The sequence below is a fragment of the Xenopus tropicalis genome, chromosome 2, assembly GCF_000004195.4.
Source record: "Xenopus tropicalis strain Nigerian chromosome 2, UCB_Xtro_10.0, whole genome shotgun sequence".
Taxonomy (NCBI): Eukaryota; Metazoa; Chordata; class Amphibia; order Anura; family Pipidae; genus Xenopus; species Xenopus tropicalis.
This window is the reverse complement of record NC_030678.2, coordinates 178,362,742-178,388,246: the sequence shown is the minus strand read 5'-3', so window position 1 is coordinate 178,388,246 and position 25,505 is coordinate 178,362,742. Positions and strand designations below refer to the sequence as shown.

The 25,505-nt window shown below is 44.9% G+C and overlaps 1 long non-coding RNA gene across 1 annotated transcript; it reads right to left on the bottom strand.

Annotated features, from left to right (window-relative positions):
- Nucleotides 1-1,983: 1,983 nt before the first annotated feature.
- Nucleotides 1,984-19,766, bottom strand: LOC116408931. The gene is made up of 3 exons (XR_004221444.1): nucleotides 18,948-19,766; nucleotides 9,902-10,147; nucleotides 1,984-2,145 (listed from the first exon to the last, which is right to left on the bottom strand). It is a non-coding gene; the product is annotated as an uncharacterized LOC116408931 (long non-coding RNA).
- Between the last annotated feature and the right edge of the window lie 5,739 nt (nucleotides 19,767-25,505).

The following is a 25,505-nucleotide window of genomic DNA, read 5'->3' as shown; positions in this document are numbered from 1 at the left end:
CTGGATTTTTGTTGATTTCATTAACAGCAAATAAAAAGCCTGTCAGGTGACGAATGAACCTCCAGGTTGCCCTGTAATTATACAGGAAACTCATGGTGACCAAACAGTGCTGCTGAGTATCTCCCCGTGTTACATTACTCTGGGATATGTGCCAAGGAATACTGCCAAATCTTAATTTATGAATTATGGCTTCATTTTGTTAGCGTGAAACCAATTATAATGAGATTTGGTCCAAATTTGGAATTTGCAGAATGTAAATAATACTATTATTGCACTGGTGATGATAAAAATAACAAGAGGAAAGAATGGTCTGTGTATTTGTAAACAAAACCGATACCTTGTATCAGTGCTGAATGTAGTAAGATGTGTAATGTAGCTGTACACTTCATGCTAATGTGTTGGAGGCCTACATACCTAAGTGAGAAAGGTTTGGGGGTGTTTGTGGATAACAGACTGTGTAACTATAGGCAGTGTCAGTGGCTACTAAAGCAAACAAAGTACCATTTGGCATAAAGACACGGTATTAACTTGAGGTATGAAAACATACTTTTGATTTTTGATAGGTAAGGCCTCATCTTGAGTATGGGGGGGGGCAGTTTTGAATTCCAGCTCTTAAAAAGGAGATTAATGGGCTGAAGAGAGTGCAACTAAACTGGGACAAGGCACGTGTGAGGGGACATGATTACTCTTTACAAGTGCATTAGAGGGGATTATAGATAGATCTTTTTTCCATAAAAAAAGATCAGTGCACTTGAGCCCCCCCCTTAAGATCTTAGGAACTTAACTTTTATTTGAAGCATCAAAGGTTGTACATTCACAGTAAATACGCTGAGGTTCCAAAATGCCTTTAAGAGGGGCTTGGGTGATTTCTTGAACAAGCAGAATATCCAAGGCTATTGTAATACTAATATCTACAATAAATTAGTATAGATACTGGTATATTCAGTTCATATATGTAAGTGTATAGATAGTAGGGAGGCACTGAATCCCGGCGTTTTTTTAAGGATTCGCAGAATCCAAATTAGCATAAATTAGCATATTCTAATTAGAATTCCGAAAGGGTTAAATGGGCTGTGAATTTTTTTTTAACCCCTTCCAATCCTAATCAGCAAATGCTAATTAGGATTTGTATTTGACCGAACCCGCTAGGTGGGTTCAGTGCATATATAGGTGTGTGCGTATAAATAGCCCATGTATAGGTATGTTTACTGCCCCCCCACCTATAATTAAAAAAAATATATATATATATATATGTGAGTATATAAATAGGACTATTTAGGAAAGTGTGTATATATATATAAATAAATATGCAAAAAATAGCTGCATTTGCTTATTGGAGAGAATTCCTGGGAGCAAACTGCAAAAAAGTAAAATGAAACCTCATATAAAAGTATGGACTGATCCCTTTAATTCCTGAGGGGCGGGGTTTGCCAGTATATGAATACATAGCAGCCAAAATTCCCCTTTATGAAGCACGCAGTGGGCGGGGCTATAGGGAGATATATTCAGCCCAACATGAAGGAATTCCCTCTCCCAGTGATCTACATAGTAACATAGTAAGTTGGGTTGAATAAAGACATACGTCCATCACGTTCAACCATCTGAACCCTACTGGTACAAAGAGTAACTTTTCTAATGCGGTTGGTTGGGAGTTGCCCAATGGGCGGAGCTGTTGGTAAAGAGGTGGAAGAAGTATAAATCTTAAAAGAAATTAATATCAATTTTGTCAGCAGGATAGCATAAGCCTTTTCTTTCACCAGTTATATTATTGCCCTCACAGCCCTGCCCCAGCCAAGCAGGGGGATCCATTTAAGGGGCAGATTAAATTCCCAGGGGCTGTGTGACACCTACACCCTTAATGTTCCTATCAGGGAAACACAAAAGCAAATAATGGAACCCAATTTCTATGAAACAAATGATAAAGGGAAATATTGGATTCAGTACATACACAATACAGTAGACATCTTTTTCCAGCACATCAAATTCCAAGTAGAACTTTTGTTTTATTAACGTTATCTGCAAAATGCCCCCGATATTAATGTCTCCGGGTTCTGAATATGACAGTGAGCTCTGCGCTTCTTCCAGGTGGCAGTTTGCTTTAACTGCCCGAACTGCTAAAAATTGAATTGCAAGATGGATGCAAATCTGCCAAAGGGACAAATTGTTACTGTTGGTTAAATGTTTTTATTAATTTTTTCCAATAAACAAAGGAGTTTTAACAAAGACAATAAATCAGATTAATATACACAGAAGTGTAACTGCTCTGGGCTGGGCCCCCCTACAAAAACATCTTTGGTGGTGCCCAGCCCTGAGTGGCAAACCCTACCAGCCCCTGGCCCCCTTCCCAGCATATATAGTTCCCAACCCACACACGAGATTGGGGAGCAGGGATTTATATGTGAGCAGTCTGGGGGATGGGAGAGAGCATGTGGAAGGAAGGGGGCCATGAAATAACAGAGGAAAGAGACCCCGGGTCCCTCAAAGACCCCAGAGACTGCTTCCTCTACTGTTACACCTCTGGATATACATAAAAAATAAAGATAAAGCATAAAATTGCTGCCGACATGGTGAATAGAATTGAAAAGCTGTGTGGATAATCTGTTGACAAACTAAGAAAAATAATGACTGATAATTCAGTAGACCTAGAACGCTAGATTTATTCTGCAGAAAGCTTTACCATACCTGAGTAACAGCCCTAGAAGCTCCCTCTGTTTGTTTAAATTAGCAGCTGCCATTTTAGCTTGGTGTCAGTAGCTTTCGTGCTGCAGCTCTGGCTGCTGGTAGCTCAGATTACACAGCATAGCTGGGAGGGGGAGAGAGAGAAGGGAGGGGGGACAGAGGTGCAAACTGAGCAGATTCATGCCCGTGCCCTGGCTCTTCTGTGCTGCTCCCTATGCTGGTGTAACTTGTTTAGTTAGTGAGTATAGTGAGCATTTATTATTTCCTTTCTTAATTGCACAAATATGTATCCAAGATGCACACATTTAAGGTTCTCGATGTCTGTCAGGAACTGTGGGGAATCAAACCCTTGACTTTGTGCTAGACCACAAATGCACTTACTTACTAAGCCACAGGAGGCTCTTTGAGCTACATGGGTCAGTTGCCCTGATGTGCATCCAGCATCTCTGTCTGTCTCCCTTCAGTCTCCGCCCATCTTGTAAATCGCATGTGTTGCTGGTTCTGTTATTATGAGCCTTTATAAACCTGCTCCTGGCAACTCCCTGTGCTCGATCACCATCCTAGCTGAGCGTGATCCTGCCACGTCCTGATTTTGACTTCCGTGACTCCAGATTCCTGATTCCTTCGGTCCCTGCCTGATTTCCATCTCTGTTCTCCTGTCCCCACCCGGTACCCTGTCTTTTGTGGATCTCCCTGGTTTGACCTTCGGCCTGTTACCTTGACCTTGCTTGCCTGCTGCCTGCCCCTGACCCCAGCCTGCCTTTGGACCTTGCCAGTACTCTGCCAGCCCTGGCCTTATTGCCTGTTACTGGACTCAGTCTATTCTTGTCTATCATCACAGGCCTGTATAGTTACACTTATTTTTGTTCTGTTTTATTTTCATTAGATATCTTTTGCTTTACCTCACTCGGCTGTCCTGCCCTTAAAGGAGAAGGAAAGGCTAATAGTTAATCCCAAGCTGCAGGCATACCTTCAGTTGTCTCAGTAGTGCCCTTAAGTCTCCCCAAATTCTGATCGTTCAGATGATCAGAAGCCAAACAGGAAAAAAAAACGCTGAGCTGGGTAAAGCGGATTCCCATAATGCATTGCTCCTGCACTGACTTGGTGACCAGGACTGCTAGGCGGCGCATGCACACATGTCCCTCTTCAGCAAGCAAGCAGTCGCGCTCCCATTCAGACAGATAACCAGCCCCTGGTTGCTATGGTGGCGCGCTATATAAATAGTGCATGCAGCAGCGCGCCGGAGCCATTAGAGGAGGACGCGACAGGTGAGTGCTGGGGTGTTACCGGTGGTGGACAAAGACCACTCGAAAGGTGCGGAGGGGGGGCGGGGGTGTGTGGACAAGGACTAAAAAAAAGGTGCGGGGGGTGGGGGGGCGGTGGGTGTGTGTTACTGGTGCGGGGAGCGGAGGTGTGAGTTACTGGTGTGGGGAGCAGAGGTGTGAGTTACTGGTGCGGGGAGCAGAGCGGAGGTGTAAGTTACTGGTGCGGGGAGCAGAGTGGAGGTGTGAGTTACTGGTGCGTGGAGCAGAGCGGAGGTGTGCGTTACTGGTGTGGGGAGCAGAGCGGAGGTGTGAGTTACTGATGTGGGGAGCAGAGCGGAGGTGTGCGTTACTGGTGTGGGGAGCAGAGCGGAGGTGTGAGTTACTGATGTGGGGAGCAGAGCGGAGGTGTGCGTTACTGGTGCGGGGAGCAGAGCGGAGGTGTGAGTTACTGATGTGGGGAGCAGAGCGGAGGTGTGCGTTACTGGTGTGGGGAGCAGAGCGGAGGTGTGCGTTACTGGTGTGGGGAGCAGAGCGGAGGTGTAAGTTACTGGTGTGGGGAGCAGAGCGGAGGTGTGCGTTACTGGTGTGGGGAGCAGAGCGGAGGTGTGCGTTACTGGTGTGGGGAGCAGAGCGGAGGTGTGCGTTACTGGTGTGGGGAGCAGAGCGGAGGTGTGAGTTACTGGTGCGCGGAGCAGAGCGGAGGTGTGCGTTACTGGTGCGGGGAGCAGAGCGGAGGTGTGCGTTACTGGTGCGGGGAGCAGAGCGGAGGTGTGCGTTACTGGTGTGGGGAGCAGAGCGGAGGTGTGCGTTACTGGTGTGGGGAGCAGAGCGGAGGTGTGCGTTACTGGTGTGGGGAGCAGAGCGGAGGTGTGCGTTACTGGTGTGGGGAGCAGAGCGGAGGTGTGCGTTACTGGTGTGGGGAGCAGAGCGGAGGTGTGCGTTACTGGTGTGGGGAGCAGAGCGGAGGTGTGCGTTACATAGTTACATAGTTACATAGTTACATAGGGTTGAAAAAAGACCTGTGTCCATCAAGTTCAACCCATCCAAGTAAACCCAGCACACCTAACCCACACCTACCAATCTATACACTCACATACATAAACTATAAATACAACCACTAGTACTAACTGTAGGTATTAGTATCACAATAGCCTTGGATATTCTGATTGATCAAGAACTCATCCAGGCCCCTCTTAAAGGCATTAACAGAATCTGCCATTACCCCATCACTAGGAAGGGCATTCCATAACCTCACTGCCCTCACCGTGAGGAACCCCCTACGCTGCTTCAAATGGAAGCTCCGTTCCTCTAATCTAAAGGGGTGACCTCTGGTGCGCTGATTGTTTTTATGGGAAAAAAGAACATCCCCCAACTGCCTATAATCCCCTCTAATGTACTTGTACAGAGTAATCATGTCCCCTCGCAAGCGCCTCTTTTCCAGAGAAAACAACCCCAACCTCGACAGTCTAACCTCATAGTTTAAATCTTCCATCCCCTTAACCAGTTTAGTTACTGGTGTGGGGAGCAGAGCGGAGGTGTGAGTTACTGGTGCGGAGAGCAGAGCGGAGCTGGGGGGACGAATGGTGGGTGTGTGTTACTGGTGTGGGGAGCAGAGCGGAGGTGTGAGTTACTGGTGCGGGGAGCAGAGCGGAGGTGTGAGTTACTGGTGTGGGGAGCAGAGCGGAGGTGTGAGTTACTGGTGCGGGGAGCAGAGCGGAGCTGGGGGGACGAATGGTGGGTGTGTGTTACTGGTGTGGGGAGCAGAGCGGAGGTGTGAGTTACTGGTGCGGGGAGCAGAGCGGAGCTGGGGGGACGAATGGTGGGTGTGTGTTACTGGTGTGGGGAGCAGAGCGGAGGTGTGAGTTACTGGTGCGGGGAGCAGAGCGGAGCTGGGGGGACGAATGGTGGGTGTGTGTTACTGGTGTGGGGAGCAGAGCGGAGGTGTAAGTTACTGGTGCGGGGAGCAGAGCGGAGCTTGGGGGACGAATGGTGGGTGTGTGTTACTGGTGTGGGGAGCAGAGCGGAGGTGTAAGTTACTGGTGCGGGGAGCAGAGCGGAGCTTGGGGGACGAATGGTGGGTGTGTGTTACTGGTGCGGGGAGCAGAGCGGAGGTGTAAGTTACTGGTGTGGGGAGCAGAGCGGAGGTGTGAGTTACTGGTGCGGGGAGCAGAGCGGAGGTGTAAGTTACTGGTGTGGGGAGCAGAGCGGAGGTGTGAGTTACTGGTGCGGGGAGCAGAGCGGAGGTGTGAGTTACTGGTGCGGGGAGCAGAGCGGAGCTGGGGGGGGCGAACGGTGGGTGTGTGTTACTGGTGGACAAAGACTCGGGTGCAGTGCGGGGAGTGGTGAAGGAAAGGGTATGGGCATCCCTTTTTAAAGATGGCGGCGCCATTCACTGATACAAGCATGTAGTTTGTAGTATGTGTATCTCTGTAAATCTTTCATTAGGCAAGCCAGGAATATAGCGATTTTACACAGTAATAGTAGTACTATTTAATAGTGTGCTTCATAGATTTTGACTTTCCTTGTCCTTTAAAGGACAATGAAAGGTTAATATAAATTAAAAGTAAATCTAAAGGCATTGTGTGTAAGTACTTACTGCATATCTACATTCCCAGATCCCTGCTTGCTTCTCTGAGATATGGTGCTGGCAGCCTACAGCAGTGTGAAGCCTACAGTGACATCACTGAAATCTCTCTCCCCTTCCTGTAGGTGCCAGCGGCAGCCTTCCTATTCTCTGAGCATGTGTGTAACTTGATCCTGTCTGCTGCTCTGAGCTACACATGCCCACCAGCCAATCAGAAGCGGATCTGGCAGAGGGGAGGGGGGGAGGGAATGAAACACATGGGCAGTATGAAGCAAGGAGGGAAAGGAAGGGAGAATACCTTTTTAGAGATGGCTGCCTGTTCTAGAAAATGTGAGTAAGTGTGACTGAGTAACTATGTGATTGGCTGAGCCAAAAGTGTGGCGTTTTTACTAAACAATAGGAGGGCTATGGGGCAGTATGCTTTTTACATTTTGGCTTGCATTCTCCTTTAAAGGGAGTTCCTTTGCTCATAGGCTCCTACCTGCTGGCCCTTTACCTGTATCTCACCCCATGGCACCCATTTTCAAACATGCAAGTAACAAATTCAGATTTACAATGACTATGGGACATGCTCACAACTTCTTTTTGTCTCATATTTGGGGGTTTATTTATCAATGTTCATCTTTTTTTCCCCCCACAATTCAAGTTTTTTTTTGCATTAAGCAAAAAACAAAACACCAAAAGCTTAAATTGTGAAGATGCAGTCATTTTGTTTAACCCCTGCACCGCTCCCATATTGTCACAATGAAATAATCACTTTCTTATTCACTGGTTCATTAACTCCCAGTGATGTTAAAGCAACTTAACTAGGGATGCACCAAAGCCAGTTTTTTGGGTTTGGCCGAACCCCCGAATCCATCCCGATATACCGAACCAAATCCTCGATTCAGTGCATCCCTAAACTTAACAAAACCATATTCATTATCATACTATTCTCTCACCCAGGGCTCAGAATTAATAAGCCATAGAAAACTGTAGGGTTCCTTGAGCCCCGCTGTAGCCAGGGATATGTAGCCATATATATATATATATAGGGACAGAGAGCCGCACACACAAGGACTTAGCAATAAAGTGCAAAAATGTATTAAAAAAATCCAACGTTTCGAGTACCAACTGTACTCTTCCTCAGGGACAAACCAAAAGTTTACCAAACCCAGTTGGTACTCAAAACGTTGGATTTTTTTAATACATTTTTGCACTTTATTGCTAAGTCCTTGTGTGTGCGGCTCTCTGTCCATGTATTTCCTTACTTTAGCCAGCACCCAGGGCGTTTGAACTAACTTAGGGTGTGCTCCACTCTCCCTTGTATATATATTTATGTATCCCACTTTTGGTATTTATTGTGGCACTACCTGCTGGAGCACTATCCTTGGCGCTACAGGAGTCCTGAGCCCCCGCTTACTATGGGGGTTTACAAGGGATTCTCCCTTAAAATGGCGTGCCTCCACCCAGGGATGGTGTTGTGGAACTATAATCCACCCCCTGGGAACTTAATAGACTTGTTATGCCCCTCTTGGGACCCACATACTCCTGGCAGATGTACCCCACCCTGGGGTTATTCCTTACCAGCTGGTAGTGGTCCTCTGGGCTTGGCAGATATTCAGATACGCAGACACAATCTTATAGTTGAACTAGATGCACGGTTTATTTAGGCAGGGTCCTCTCCAGGAGTGGCAAACATATTATTAGTACACAGTACAGGGCATATCTCCTTACTACTCATTGATACTCATTTTCTGTTGGACTACTTCACGGTACTCCCGCCACATGCTCCCATCTAGGAAACCTTCCCGGTACTCTCGACAGGAGGCACCCCCTCTTGGAGCCCTCCCCGGTACTCACGCTAGAAGCATTTCCACAAGGACCCACACCGGTACTCACATGAAGCATCCTCAAATCCGAGATCCTGGACTAGTGGTGCCTTGGTACACCTACCTAGCCACTTGTGGCCCTGCACTCCAGCAGATGTAACGCTGGGAGGTCATAACCTCACTACCACTCCTGGAGGGGTCATGTCTGCCCATTCTAACCTAGGTTGTACTACATATTACTCCTAGAGCAATCTATTACCAGAACTTCTAACTAAGCTGTACCTGGGGTACTCCTGCCTGGAGCAGTGCCCAAAATGTCGGCCTACAGCACATGGCTGCTATCCCTTATATGGGCCTATGCACCACCCTGTGGCCATAACCCGAACTACAGGTGTACACCCTATTAACTATTGACAACCCAGTCATCCCAGTGTCCCTGTTTCCCAGCACCACCCTGTGGCCTGTCCTAGGGGTTCCTGTTCTAAGGGCCCGTTTTTGGTAAACCCCTACATATATATATATAATATAATAATATAATGCGGATTCCTCAAGGTAATTGGCAAACCCTGCTGCACACAAACAGCACCCAGAGGCCCCCCATTCCCCAACCCCCTCAGGATCACACATGCACATCAATTAGTGCACAAAGGAGCACTGAGGACAGGAGTTTTCTGTGCGTTCTTTTCCCAGTGCTCCGTATATGAGTTCAGCCCTGAGAATATAAATACGGGTATGGGATTCCTCATCCGAAAACCCATTATCCAGAAAGTTTCGAATTACGGAAAAGCCATCTCCCATAGACTCCATTATAAGCAAATAATTCTAATTATTACAAATTATTTCCTTTTTCTCTGTAATAATAAAACAGTACCTGTACTTGATCCCAACTAAGATATAATTACCCCTTATTGGGGCAGAACAGCCCTATTGGGTTTATTTAATGGTTAAATGATTCCCTTTTCTCTGTAATAATAAAACAGTACCTGTACTTGATCCCAACTAAGATATAATTACCCCTTATTGGGGGCAGAACAGCCCTATTGGGTTTATTTAATGGTTAAATGATTCCCTTTTCTCTGTAATAATAAAACAGTACCTGTACTTGATCCCAACTAAGATATAATTACCCCTTATTGGGGGCAGAACAGCCCTATTGGGTTTATTTAATGGTTAAATGATTCCCTTTTCTCTGTAATAATAAAACAGTACCTGTACTTGATCCCAACTAAGATATAATTACCCCTTATTGGGGCAGAACAGCCCTATTGGGTTTATTTAATATTTAAATGATTTTTAGCAGACTTAAGTTATGGAGATCCAAATTACAGAAAGATCTCTTATCCGGAAAACCCCAGGTCCCGAGCATTCTGGGTAAAAGGTACCATATCTGTACAATATAGAATAGTTTCCATGACTATAGGGGTTCCCCCTGTATGTGGGGCCGGAATCAGCGGAGGGAGTGGGGGCAACAAGAACGTCAGTTGGGGGGGGTGAATGTGAATCTGGTTCCCGTCAAGGGGAGATTCTGAGAATTGTTAGATCTGTAGCAACACATCACCCACCTTCTGTATCTTGATATCCGTGACGGGAGCGACCAGACAGCGAGCCATAAAGGCAACAAATCCCGGGATAATGCCATTGGCCGATCCCATCGTTTCTGCAGATAATTGGATCAGAACCCAGAAACATGACACAATGGAAAGATTAACACTTTGTTTAAAGCCACATGCTGAAGAGTGGATCCATTAAACCCTGCACGGTCCCATTTCCCAGCATGCCCAGGGATCCCAGAGCGGGTCAGTCTTCTCCTAGGAGAGGAAAATCCAGCAATTTTAAAAATTCTATGATTTTTACAGCAACAAAGATAAGAAATAAAGTTTAGGAAATATTTGTTTTAAGCAACAAAGGGTAATTAGAATTTGTGGGTCATTTCCCAAGGCGTCCCAAGTGCAGAAATAAAAAAGGGGGTGAGTAGGGGTGGGAGGTTGATGGTTTGGGACAGAGGCAACTGGGAAATATTTGCTCTCTATGTATAATCTCACATTCCCTTCTCTTAGATAAATAAATGTTTCGGCAACATGTGATAATGTATTGAGTTTGTATATTTGCAACCCTCGGCTGAGCCCTCACATTAGTGGGTGTTGTTGAACCAAAGAGGAGGAGCCAAATGCTCCTCCCACTCTATCAAACAGGAAACGGCGATAACCTCCCTGGGCCAATGGGGAAAACTGTTTCACAGAGGTATGTGGGTTACAGCCTGGATGGAAAATAAGACTATAGAGGACGTCCCTGAACAAGTAGGAGATTTAACCCTATAGTGACTCTAAAGGGGAAGTTCACCTTCATTTTTCATTTTCATTGTTAGATAGCACTCCGGAACTTCTTAAAATGATAGTCTGTCTCTGATTGTTCCTGTTATTCTAATATTTAAAGTTGTATTTTTCACCATCTCGTGTTACCCAGGAGTAGCTCTGTAAAGGGGCAACTGTGACTTTGTGTTTAAGCCTCCCTTTTAGGAGTATTTTGTCTTAAAGCATATGTGTCAAACTCGCGGCCCGTGGGCCACATCCGGCCCGGCATGTAATTATATCCGGCCCGCAAGATCATTTTATTGTTATTGTTTTTAATGGCCCGGCGATATGAAGTGCCACACAATAAACTACATATCCCATAATGCATCTCTCTGGCGCTGTGACACATGTGCAGTAGGGGTTGGCGCGCGCATACACCGTCATTCAAACGGCAGAGACAGAGAGAGCCGGCGCGTCACAAAATGTGGAGAGAAAATATAAACAGGAGAAACCGGGGAGTTCTGGCGCTTGGGGCCAATATATGATTTTTTTGGCTGCTGCTGCTGCCTGCTGGCACAGGTACAAACTGGGGCCAAATTGGGTAATATACAGTGTTGGCTACTGCTGCCACAGGGACAGATGGGGGGCAATATGATGGCTGCTGGCACAGGTACATGGGGCAATAATATGGCTGCTGGCACAGGTACATGGGGCAATAATATGGCTGCTGGCACAGGTACATGGGGCAATAATATGGCTGCTGGCACAGGTACATGGGGCAATAATATGGCTGCTGGCACAGGTACATGGGGCAATAAAATGGCTGCTGGTACAGGTACATGGGGCAATAATATGGCTGCTGGCACAGGTACATGGGGCAATAATATGGCTGCTGCCACAGGGACAGATAGGGGCAATATGATGGCTGCTGGCACAGGTACATGGGGCAATAATATGGCTGCTGCCACAGGGACAGATGGGGGCAATATGATGGCTGCTGGCACAGGTACATGGGGCAATCATATGGCTGCTGGCACAGGTACATGGGGCAATTATATGGCTGCTGGCACAGGTACATGGGGCAATAATACGGCTGCTGGCACAGGTACATGGGGCAATTATATGGCTGCTGGCACAGGTACATGGGGCAATAATACGGCTGCTGGCACAGGTACATGGGGCAATAATACGGCTGCTGGCACAGGTACATGGGGCAATAATATGGCTGCTGGCACAGGTACATGGGGCAATAATATGGCTGCTGGCACAGGTACATGGGGCAATAATATAGCTGCTGGCACAGGTACATGGGGCAATTATATGGCTGCTGGCACAGGTACATGGGGCAATTATATGGCTGCTGGCACAGGTACATGGGGCAATAATATGGCTGCTGGCACAGGTACATGGGGCAATAATATGGCTGCTGGCACAGGTACATGGGGCAATAATATGGCTGCTGGCACAGGTACATGGGGCAATAATATGGCTGCTGGCACAGGTACATGGGGCAATAATATGGCTGCTGGCACAGGTACATGGGGCAATAATATAGCTGCTGGCACAGGTACATGGGGCAATAATATGGCTGCTGGCACAGGTACATGGGGCAATAATATGGCTGCTGGCACAGGTACATGGGGCAATAATATGGCTGCTGGCACAGGTACATGGGGCAATAATATGGCTGCTGGCACAGGTACATGGGGCAATAATATGGCTGCTGGCACAGGTACATGGGGCAATAATATGGCTGCTGGCACAGGTACATGGGGCAATAATATGGCTGCTGGCACAGGTACATGGGGCAATAATATGGCTGCTGGCACAGGTACATGGGGCAATAATATAGCTGCTGGCACAGGTACATGGGGCAATAATATGGCTGCTGGCACAGGTACATGGGGCAATAATATGGCTGCTGGCACAGGTACATGGGGCAATAATATGGCTGCTGGCACAGGTACATGGGGCAATAATATGGCTGCTGGCACAGGTACATGGGGCAATAATATGGCTGCTGGCACAGGTACATGGGGCAATAATATGGCTACTGGCACAGGTACATAAACAAACTTGTTACCAAAAACAGATGCCAGGTGTCCAGCTCTGATAAAATGATATAAGAGCAAAGACAACTGAATTTTAGTGAGTTCAATAAATGTTTATCCTGTTCGGCCCGCAAAGTGTGTTTGGAATTTTGGCCCCCTGTGCAATTGAGTTTGACACCCCTGCCTTAAAGGAAAAGTAACACTAAAATATTTTTAATGAAAAAGCTATTCTACCCTGCACCAATAACTGCCCTATGCTGCAAACCCCTTAGTATTTTGAATGCTTTAAAAGAAAATACCTGTTAAAACTTGGCTTCCTGTGGCTTCCTGTCAATTGAACTAAGGAGATACGGCGAAGGAAGGAGCAGCAATCACTATGCGACGATCGATTGATCGAGTCTAGCCTGACTCCTTCCTATACAGAAGGAAGGCTAGACTCAATCAATCGATCGTCACATAGTGATTGCTGCTCCTTCCTTCGCCGTATCTCCTTAGTTCAATTGACAGGAAGCCACAGGAAGCCAAGTTTTAACAGGTATTTTCTTTTAAAGCATTCAAAATACTAAGGGGTTTGCAGCATAGGGCAGTTATTGGTGCAGGGTAGAATAGCTTTTTTACTTAAAAATGTTTAGTGTTACTTTTCCTTTAATGCAAACCCCTTTTCAGCATCAATGCAATGAATAGGGTATGTGCTGAATATACATTTTTGCCTTTGTTTTAATTAGGAAATATGTATATATTATGTATATATATTACTTGCAAAAAACATTTTTGGTTTGGATTCACGGTGTCCCATCATTCCCCCAAATGCTTTGAACATACAGCGCCCTGAGCGGTGCCGAAATGTATGCAAATATACCGTCGCCAACTCGCCTTCTGATAGGTGGAATTCATTTTGCTGAGCTGCATAGAAACCTATATCTGTACATGAGATAAGGGCCATAATAAACATTTGGGGGAACTGAACTGCTGTTTTATTTATTATCAGTGTGTGGCACATAGATATTATATATACTGAGCTTTTATTGGGATGAACTAGAAACCTGATATTAGTTATATACAGTGTGCCAGCTGTCATACTCTTATACTCTTATGTGTTTGTACAGACCCGGTGCCCAGTAGTTGTACAGACCCGGTGCCCAGTAGTTGTACAGACCCGGTGCCCAGTAGTTGTACAGACCCGGTGCCCAGTAGTTGTACAGACCCGGTGCCCAGTAGTTGTACAGACCCGATGCCCAGTAGTTGTAGTTGTACAGACCCGGTGCCCAGTAGTTGTAGTTGTACAGACCCGGTGCCCAGTAGTTGTACAGACCCGGTGCCCAGTAGTTGTAGTTGTACAGACCCGGTGCCCAGTAGTTGTACAGACCCGGTGCCCAGTAGTTGTACAGACCCGATGCCCAGTAGTTGTAGTTGTACAGACCCGGTGCCCAGTAGTTGTACAGACCCGGTGCCCAGTAGTTGTACAGACCCGGTGCCCAGTAGTTGTACAGACCCGGTGCCCAGTAGTTGTACAGACCCGGTGCCCGATAGTTGTACAGACCCGGTGCCCAGTAGTTGTACAGACACGGTGCCCAGTAGTTGTACAGACCCGGTGCCCAGTAGTTGTACAGACCCGGTGCCCAGTAGTTGTACAGACCCGATGCCCAGTAGTTGTAGTTGTACAGACCCGGTGCCCAGTAGTTGTACAGACCCGGTGCCCAGTAGTTGTACAGACCCGGTGCCCAGTAGTTGTACAGACACGGTGCCCAGTAGTTATACAGACACGGTGCCCAGTAGTTGTACAGACCCGGTGCCCAGTAATTGTACTGACCCGGTGCCCAGTAGTTGTACAGACACGGTGCCCAGTAGTTGAACAGACCCGGTGCCCAGCAGTTGTACAGACCCGGTGCCCAGTAGTTGTACAGACCCGGTGCCCAGTAGTTATACAGACACGGTGCCCAGTAGTTGTACAGACCCGGTGCCCAGTAATTGTACTGACCCGGTGCCCAGTAGCTGTACAGACCCAGTGCCCAGTAGTTGTACAGACCCAGTGCCCAGTAGTTGTACAGACCCGGTGCCCAGTAGTTGTACAGACCCAGTGCCCAGTAGTTGTACAGACCCCGTGCCCAGTAGTTGTACAGACACGGTGCCCAGTAGTTGTACAGACACGGTGCCCAGTAGTTGTACAGACCCCGTGCCCAGTAGTTGTACAGACACGGTGCCCAGTAGTTGTACAGACCCGGTGCCCAGTAGTTGTACAGACACGGTGCCCAGTAGTTGTACAGACACGGTGCCCAGTAGTTGTACAGACCCGGTGCCCAGTAGTTGTACAGACACGGTGCCCAGTAGTTGTACAGACACGGTGCCCAGTAGTTGTACAGACCCGGTGCCCAGTAGTTGTACAGACCCGGTGCCCAGTAGTTGTACAGACCCGGTGCCCAGTAGTTGTACAGACACGGTGCCCAGTAGTTGTACAGACACGGTGCCCAGTAGTTGTACAGACCCGGTGCCCAGTAGTTGTACAGACACGGTGCCCAGTAGATGTACAGACACGGTGCCCAGTAGTTGTACAGACACGGTGCCCAGTAGTTGTACAGACCCGGTGCCCAGTAGTTGTACAGACCCGGTGCCCAGTAGTTGTACAGACCCGGTGCCCAGTAGTTGTACAGACACGGTGCCCAGTAGATGTACAGACACGGTGCCCAGTAGTTGTACAGACACGGTGCCCAGTAGTTGTACAGACACGGTGCCCAGTAGTTGTACAGACACGGTGCCCAGTAGTTGTACAGACCCGGTGCCCAGTAGTTGTACAGACCCGGTGCCCAGTAGTTGTACAGACACGGTGCCCAGTAGTTGTACAGACACGGTGCCCAGTAGTTGTACAGACACGGTGCCCAGTAGTTGTACAGACCCGGTGCCCAGTAGTTGTACAGACACGGTGCCCAGTAGTTGTACAGACCCAGTGCCCAGTAGTTGTACAGACCCAGTGCCCAGTAGTTGTACAGACCCAGTGCCCAGTAGGTGCCCAGTAGGTGCCCAGCAGACTGGCAACTCACATGCAGATTCCTCGGATGAACAATGAAAGGAAATATTAATGTTTAATCAGCGGGACTTGGGCACGTGGGTCCCATGGCAGCCTAGGATGTGCCAGGCTAATGCTGTGCCTCAGAGTTTATATGAGCTTGGCATACCCAGGGGAGAAGGGCTGGTACCATCGCTGCTGCCACATTCAGGAATATCAGCTCAATTCTAATTCAGGAGGCAGTTTAATTCCCACCGCGACATAATAACCAGCTGTATATAAAAGCCGCTTGACTAATAAAGGAATAATCACTAGGGACTCGCTGCATAGTAACGGGGAGAAACAAGCAGCAAAGTTAGAAGAGAATTTCAACTACAATTTGGGGGGAAAATTGAATGAACTTTATCTTAGAACTGCATGTTTCTATGTAACAGGGTCGCTCACTGCTGCCTTGTGCTGTAGTAGTTCTTACCCAGGCTGGCTTCGGGCAGTGGCAACTCCCGGTAGTGTTACATAGAGATGGACTCTTCCTTCTCAGGGGGGCACTTACTTACTGTTGGTGGGAGGGGTTACCCACTCTGTATCTGCATTCCGAAATGAATAACCTGAGCACTACTGGTTCTTTAATAAACAAATAAAACTCTTTACTGGACAGAGGATACACACTTTAGGTTGGTCGGTGCGGTTCAGATGATATAATATCATCAGTAAATCCTTAAAATACGATGTTACTCACAACACAGGTACTATACCCAGGCACTATACACAGGTACTATACCCAGGTACTATACCCAGGCACTATACACAGGTACTATACCCAGGTACTATACCCAGGTACTATACCCAGGCACTATACCCAGGTACTATACACAGGTACTATACCCAGGCACTATACCCAGGTACTATACACAGGCACTATACCCAGGCACTATACCCAGGCACTATACCCAGGCACTATACACAGGCACTATACCCAGGTACTATACACAGGCACTATACCCAGGTACTATACCCAGGCACTATACCCAGGTACTATACCCAGGCACTATACACAGGTACTATACACAGGCACTATACCCAGGTACTATACCCAGGCACTATACACAGGTACTATACCCAGGCACTATACCCAGGTACTATACACAGGTACTATACCCAGGCACTATACCCAGGTACTATACCCAGGCACTATACCCAGGTACTATACCCAGGCACTATACCCAGGTACTATACCCAGGCACTATACACAGGTACTATACACAGGCACTATACCCAGGTACTATACCCAGGTACTATACACAGGTACTATACCCAGGCACTATACCCAGGTACTATACACAGGTACTATACCCAGGCACTATACCCAGGTACTATACCCAGGCACTATACCCAGGTACTATACCCAGGCACTATACCCAGGTACTATACCCAGGCACTATACACAGGTACTATACACAGGCACTATACACAGGCACTATACCCAGGTACTATACCCAGGTACTATACACAGGTACTATACCCAGGCACTATACCCAGGTACTATACCCAGGCACTATACACAGGTACTATACACAGGCACTATACACAGGCACTATACACAGGTACTAAACCCAGGCACTATACGCTGGCACTATACCCGGGCACTATACCCGGGCACTATACCCGGGCACTATACCCGGGCACTATACACAGGCACTATACACAGGTACTATACCCAGGTACTAAACGCTGGCACTATACGCAGGCACTATACGCAGGCACTATACACAGGTACTATGTCTAAAGGCTGAATCACTAGCTGAAATTAAATTGTTTTTTGCCTGAGCTGACATTTATAATATCCCTATCCCCTACCCTGACAGATGGATGGTAAGTTAACTCTTTCCCCCTTAAAAAGCTCATTGTGCTTTTATATATTTGTTGTTTTTTGCACTTACTATTTTGTTTTTTACTTTTGTCATTGTTTTGTTCATTACTAGTTAGTTACAGTGGGGCCAATGTTGTGTATCAGTGCCAGTGTTATAGTGCCAGGGCCTGAATATCTGCCATCAGTACCCACTGTGTCTCACTGCATATAATGTGCTGGTTTTGTAAATACAGACTGCGTCTCACTGCATATAATGTGCTGGTTTTGTAAATACAGACTGCGTCTCACTGTATATAATGTGCCTGGGATATCACTACCCACTGCCTCTCTCTCTATAAAGCTAACTAAAACACATCTAAAGGGGAGGTTCACTTTTACATTAACGTTTAGTATGTTATAGAATGGCCTGTTTCTAGCAACTTTGCAATTGGTCTTCGTATTTAATTTTTTATAGTTCTTGAATAATTTGCCTTTCTCTTCTGCCTCTTTCCAGCTTTCAAATGGGGGTCACTGACCCCAGCAGCCAAAAGTATTGCTCTGCGAGGCTACAATTTTATTATTATTGTTATTTTTCCATGCAGACCCCTTAACTGTTCATATTCCCATCTCTTGTTAAAACCACTACCTGGTTGCTAGGATAAATTAGACCCTAGCAACCAGATAGCTGCTGAAATACCAAATGGAGAGCTGCTGAACAAAAAGCTAAATAACTGTAAAACTATAAAAAATAAAAGACGACCAATTGCAAATTGTCTCAGAATATCAATGACTACATTATTTTAAAAATTAATATAAAGGTGAAACTACCCCTTTAAGCTAACTGATCCCAAATACAAGTGCATGGAGAACCCCTCACAGAAGTGCACGTATGAATACTTTTACATCCTAAGAATTTTAGGGTAAAAAAGCCCCTCCCACCCAGTCAGTGGGAACTGCAAGAGGTAGTTGGGAGTTTCATTTTTTACACCAGCAGCGAATCCACTAAGTGTCACATTAGCTTTAAGTCAGTCTGTGTATGGCCCATCTTTAGCCTCCCCAAACAACAAAGTCACCCTCCGCCTATTTCTGGTGCAGGGTCGGACTGGGCCGCCGGGACACCGGGAAAAATCCCGGTGAGCCCCTGCGGCCCAGTCCGACCTTTGCCGGCGCTCCCCCTACTGACTGTTCCTCCTCTGACGCGTTCAATTTATACACGCTCGGGGAGGACGTCGGCCTGGGGCCCTGCGGGGGGTTAGGGGGGCCCCTGGGGGGGTATGACACAGGGCTGGGGCACCTGCAGGGCCCCTATGGGGGAGCCCTGGTGGGCCCTGCACCCTCCAGTCCGACCCTGGTCTGGCGCCCTTTGTTTATATTTTTCTGTGTAGCAGTAGGAGAGGTGTAGTTGCACAACATCCTCACCTTCCTCTTCCACTTAGTGAAGGCCCATTCTGGGTGAGAGAGTCCGGTGTAACCCATATTCTACTGGTACCAGTCCGGGAAGGCAGCTATTGAGCTGAAATAGAGGTTACAACATATTACAGGATTTATAAAACTGGGAGGATCTGCAGCATAGCGGGAATACACGACACATTCCCATATAACAATCCCAGCTCAGTACAACAGGCAGCTCACAACAATTGGGTGACAGTGTGGGGATTAAATCATAGTTTTTTCCATGGCGGCCATTTTGAATACAAGTACTCTGCCTGTCTTTATAAAAAACATTTGGGAATGTGCTACACACACTGCAGGAGCTGCTAAAAGCATGAAATTGCTATAGATAAAGGCAAACAGGCTGCTGCAGTAAATAAATAGCCTTTGGAATCAACTATAAAACTTTTGAGGCAATTAGAGCAGTGGCAGCCATCTTGTCTCTTCTGTGGGGCTGATGCACTGAGGGGGCCAGACCAAATGCCAGAGCGTACAGGGGGGTTTGGGAAAGTCCATTGAGGGCTACAGTCTGGCAAAGATTCTGCTCAGTGTTTGGCTGTGATTCTTACACAGAAGTTTGCTGGTCTGTCAGAAACTATTTATAACTTAATTAGAACCGAATAAAAAGTAAAGCATACCGACTTATATCTTGCACTCCTGGGCAGTATATTGGTACAATCCAAATGATTTTTCCTGTCAGGAGTTTAACCTCTTGCCGATTAGAGATACTATCTGTGTTACATACTGATATATCCATTTTAGCATTAGTAACTCCGTAGCCTACAGGCTTTACTTTAATAGGGCTGTTCTGCCCCCAATAAGGGGTAATTATATCTTAGTTGGGATCAAGTACAGGTACTGTTTTATTATTACAGAGAAAAGGGAATCATTTAACCATGAAATAAACCCAATAGGGCTGTTCTGCCCCCAATAAGGGGTAATTATATCTTAGTTGGGATCAAGTACAGGTACTGTTTTATTATTACAGAGAAAAGGGAATCATTTAACCATGAAATAAACCCAATAGGGCTGTTCTGCCCCCAATAAGGGGTAATTATATCTTAGTTGGGATCAAGTACAGGTACTGTTTTATTATTACAGAGAAAAGGGAATCATTTAACCATTAAATAAACCCAATAGGGCTGTTCTGCCCCAATAAGGGGTAATTATATCTTAGTTGGGATCAAGTACATGTACTGTTTTATTATTACAGAGAAAAGGGAATCATTTAACCATTAAATAAACCCAATAGGGCTGTTCTGCCCCAATAAGGGGTAATTATATCTTAGTTGGGATCAAGTACAGGTACTGTTTTATTATTACAGAGAAAAGGGAATCATTTAACCATTAAATAAACCCAATAGGGCTGTTCTGCCCCAATAAGGGGTAATTATATCTTAGTTGGGATCAAGTACAGGTACTGTTTTATTATTACAGAGAAAAGGGAATCATTTAACCATTAAATAAACCCAATAGGGCTGTTCTGCCCCCAATAAGGGGTAATTATATCTTAGTTGGGATCAAGTACAGGTACTGTTTTATTATTACAGAGAAAAGGGAATCATTTAACCATTAAATAAACCCAATAAGGCTGTTCTGCCCCCAATAAGGGGTAATTATATCTTAGTTGGGATCAAGTACAGGTACTGTTTTATTATTACAGAGAAAAGGGAATCATTTAACCATTAAATAAACCCAATAGGGCTGTTCTGCCCCAATAAGGGGTAATTATATCTTAGTTGGGATCAAGTACAGGTACTGTTTTATTATTACAGAGAAAAGGAATCATTTAACCATTAAATAAACCCAATAGGGCTGTTCTGCCCCCAATAAGGGGTAATTATATCTTAGTTGGGATCAAGTACAGGTACTGTTTTATTATTACAGAGAAAAGGGAATCATTTAACCAATAAATAAACCCAATAGGGCTGTTCTGCCCCAATAAGGGGTAATTATATCTTAGTTGGGATCAAGTACAGGTACTGTTTTATTATTACAGAGAAAAGGGAATCATTTAACCATTAAATAAACCCAATAGGGCTGTTCTGCCCCAATAAGGGGTAATTATATCTTAGTTGGGATCAAGTACAGGTACTGTTTTTTTATTACAGAGAAAAGGGAATCATTTAACCATTAAATAAACCCAATAGGGCTGCTCTGCCCCCAATAAGGGGTAATTATATCTTAGTTGGGATCAAGTACAGGTACTGTTTTATTATTACAGAGAAAAGGGAATCATTTAACCATTAAATAAACCCAATAGGACTGTTCTGCCCCCAATAAGGGGTAATTATATCTTAGTTGGGATCAAGTACAGGTACTGTTTTATTATTACAGAGAAAAGGGAATCATTTAACCATTAAATAAACCCAATAGGGCTGTTCTGCCCCCAATAAGGGGTAATTATATCTTAGTTGGGATCAAGTACACGTACTGTTTTATTATTACAGAGAAAAATATAATTTTATGCTTATAATAAGCAACCACCCCAAGGGCCACCCCTTTTATGAGGAACAGAGGTGGGAGCATTAACAGAAAAAGAAGAGATCTGGGGAGGCACGTCTGATGCTCTGGATACATTTGACTGTAAATTTGAATTTGTTTAGGGACTTAGTAAGGAATCACTTTGTTGTTGACAAATATGTTAAGGTAAATGGTTTTGCTTCATCATAAGCTGATTCTGTTGGGTAATAAGTTGATTGAGAGTCAGAAGAAGATCTATTTTTTTGTCTTTCATTCTGCAGAAAGCTTTTTCCCTAAATAGTAATTAACAAACCATAATTAAACATAAATAGCATCATAATCATCTCACATGAACTCCATTTAAATCAAGTAAATGAAATAAAAAAAAAAAATCTTTGTGTAGGGATCCCAAAGATTTGGGACCCTTAGGTTGGGTCCCCTTTAGACAGACACCAGAGCGTGGCCTTATGGGATATGGACACCTAAAGGTGGTCCTAGCTGTTTGTGTGTGAAAAGGGAGTTTCCCTGTAGTTCTAACAGCTCTCACTAGGTGGCAGTGTGATGCCTTATAAAAAGGGATGACACACATTTCTGTGTAAGTTCTTTACTCCTGGGACCCCCTTCTGTAAGAGACCAGCTACAGGCTCCAGTTAGAGTGTTCAGAGAGATCTGTTATAGTCACTCTAGGAGTGAGAGAGTAGACAGAGTATTTAGAAAGGGCAGTCTGAAGCCCCTCCGAGGAGATAGTGAGGTTATGACCTCCCGGTATTACTGGCCAGAGTTCAGATACACTAAGTGGCCAGCTCAGGTGGTAGCTATGGACCATAGAAAGAAGATTGCCTAAGCAAGAGGGTCTTCTGGTGTGAGTACCAGGGAGAGGCCTAAGAGAAAGGGTCTCTTGGTGGAACTACCAGGAAGTGAGAGGGTCTCCTAGGAGAAATAAGGAGCACAGTACCTGAACCTGCGTATCATATTATTGGGTGTTCAAGTTCATTTGGTAATTCAGCACTTCCAGTCTCCTGGCCAATTCCTTAAAGAGTGGATCCTCAACTGCCTGGTAAGCGCTTCCATATAAGCAGAGGCACAGGGCTCCTGTAGCGCCACACACATACAATTGCATGCTAGAAGTTCAGCAGTAGCAAAAGAGGGCTACATTTGGAGGCTCTGCTGAGATAGAAGCAGAAATCGTTAAGCAAGGGCCCTAAGGGAATTGTGGCCTTGTGTGACTGTTGCTCCCTTTTCTTATGACCGTGCTAAATTTGGGCCCACCCTGATCCATCAGGGACATTTGGCACGAAAAGAACAAGGCAAGGCTCCTAGCCAATCAGGTTGCAGGGCTGTTGGTGCCAAAAGGAAACTGGAAGACATTGGAATCATTGGAAAGTGCACCAAGAGGCCTGGGCGTGACAGAGAGACCTGACATCACGGCGGCCATCTTAGAATGGCATGAGCCAGCAACGAGAAGCAGTGTGTGTGATCCACCCAGGGTGATTACAATGTCCGGGAGCGAAGGGACCAACCTTGCCTCATTTCCGGAAAAGCCTGCAGATTGTATTGCATTCGATGCCGGGTTTCGCTATGTGTGGGCCGGATTGTTTGGAGAGAAAATCATGGTGCATGGTGACCCCATAATAGTACCCTTGTGTGGCCAGTGCAGAATGGAGGCATATCAGCCCTATTGTGTTTATTTAATGTGTAATGATTCCCTTTTCTCTGTAATAATAAAACAGTACCTGTACTTGATCCCAACTAAGATATAATTACCCCTTATTGGGGGCAGAACAGCCCTATTGGGTTTATTTCATGGTTAAATGATTCCCTTTTCTCTGTAATAATAAAACAGTACCTGTACTTGATCCCAACTAAAATATAATTACCCCTTATTGGGGGCAGAACAGCCCTATGGGGTTTATTTCATGGTTAAATGATTCCCTTTTCTCTGTAATAATAAAACAGTACCTGTACTTGATCCCAACTAAAATATAATTACCCCTTATTGGGGCAGAACAGCCCTATTGGGTTTATTGAATGGTTAAATGATTCCCTTTTCACTATAATAATAAAACAGTACCTGTACTTGATCCCAACTAGGATATAATTACCCCTTATTGGGGGCAGAACAGCCCTATTGGGTTTATTTCATGGTTAAATGATTCCCTTTTCTCTGTAATAACAAAACAGTACCTGTACTTGATCCCAACTAAGATATAATTACCCCTTATTGGGGGCAGAACAGCCCTATTGGGTTTATTTCATGGTTAAATGATTCCCTTTTCTCTGTAATAATTAAACAGTACCTGTACTTGATCCCAACTAAGATATAATTACCCCTTATTGGGGGCAGAACAGCCCTATTGGGTTTATTTCATGGTTAAATGATTCCCTTTTCTTTGTAATCATAAAACAGTACCTGTACTTGATCCCAACTAAGATATAATTACCCCTTATTGGGGGCAGAACAGCCCTATTGGGTTTATTTAATGGTTAAATGATTCCCTTTTCTCTGTAATAATAAAACAGTACCTGTACTTGATCCCAACTAAGATATAATTACCCCTTATTGGGGGCAGAACAGCCCTATTGGGTTTATTTCATGGTTAAATGATTCCCTTTTCTTTGTAATAATAAAACAGTACCTGTACTTGATCCCAACTAAGATATAATTACCCCTTATTGGGGGCAGAACAGCCCTATTGGGTTTATTTAATGGTTAAATGATTTCCTTTTCTCTGTAATAATAAAACAGTACCTGTACTTGATCCCAACTAAGATATAATTACCCCTTATTGGGGGCAGAACAGCCCTATTGGGTTTATTTAATGGTTTAATGATTCCCTTTTCACTGTAATAATAAAACAGTACCTGTACTTGATCCCAACTAGGATATAATTACCCCTTATTGGGGCAGAACAGCCCTATTGGGTTTATTTCATGGTTAAATGATTCCCTTTTCTCTGTAATAATAAAACAGTACCTGTACTTGATCCCAACTAAGATATAATTACCCCTTATTGGGGCAGAACAGCCCTATTGGGTTATTTAATGGTTAAATGATTCCCTTTTCTCTGTAATAATAAAACAGTACCTGTACTTGATCCCAACTAAGATATAATTACCCCTTATTGGGGCAGAACAGCCCTATTGGGTTTATTTAATGGTTAAATGATTCCCTTTTCTCTGTAATAATAAAACAGTACCTGTACTTGATCCCAACTAAGATATAATTACCCCTTATTGGGGCAGAACAGCCCTATTGGGTTTATTTAATGGTTAAATGATTCCCTTTTCTCTGTAATAATAAAACAGTACCTGTACTTGATCCCAACTAAGATATAATTACCCCTTATTGGGGCAGAACAGCCCTATTGGGTTTATTCAATATTTAAATTATTTTTAGCAGACTTAAGTTATGGAGATCCAAATTACGGAAAGATCCCTTATCCGGAAACCCCCAGGTCCCAAACATTCTGGATAACAGGTCCCATACCTGTAATTATAAAAAGTCTTCATATACTGTTCATTTCTACTGAATTGTATAACTAACCATAGTGGCTCATAGTGGTCACTCAAATAACCATAAACTCTATAGGTTTTAAACTACAGATACATTCAAACCGAGTATGAGTATAAAGTGGTTTAATGATATACTGTGTTGCATACATATGTATATGATGGTCTATTATCTGGAAACCGTTTATCCAGAAAGCTCTGAATTACAGGACGATAATTACCCATAGATTCCATTTTAATCAAAAAATTCAGATTTTTACGTACCTAAGTAGAAGTCCAACAAAGCTTCCAAAAAAGCAATAAGGTAAGTTAAAAATGAAGAAAATTGTATTGGAGGGAGTAGTAAAACAAATTCAAGGTATTATATGGAAACCCATTATCCCTAAAAAACTCTGAATTATAACAAACCCATCTCTAATATAGTCCATTAAGAAAATAATTCTTATTTTTAAAATGATTCCCTTTTCTCTGTAATAATAAAACAGTACCTGTACTTGATCCCAACTAAGATATAATTACCCCTTATTGGGGCAGAACAGCCCTATTGGGTTTATTTAATGGTTAAATGATTCC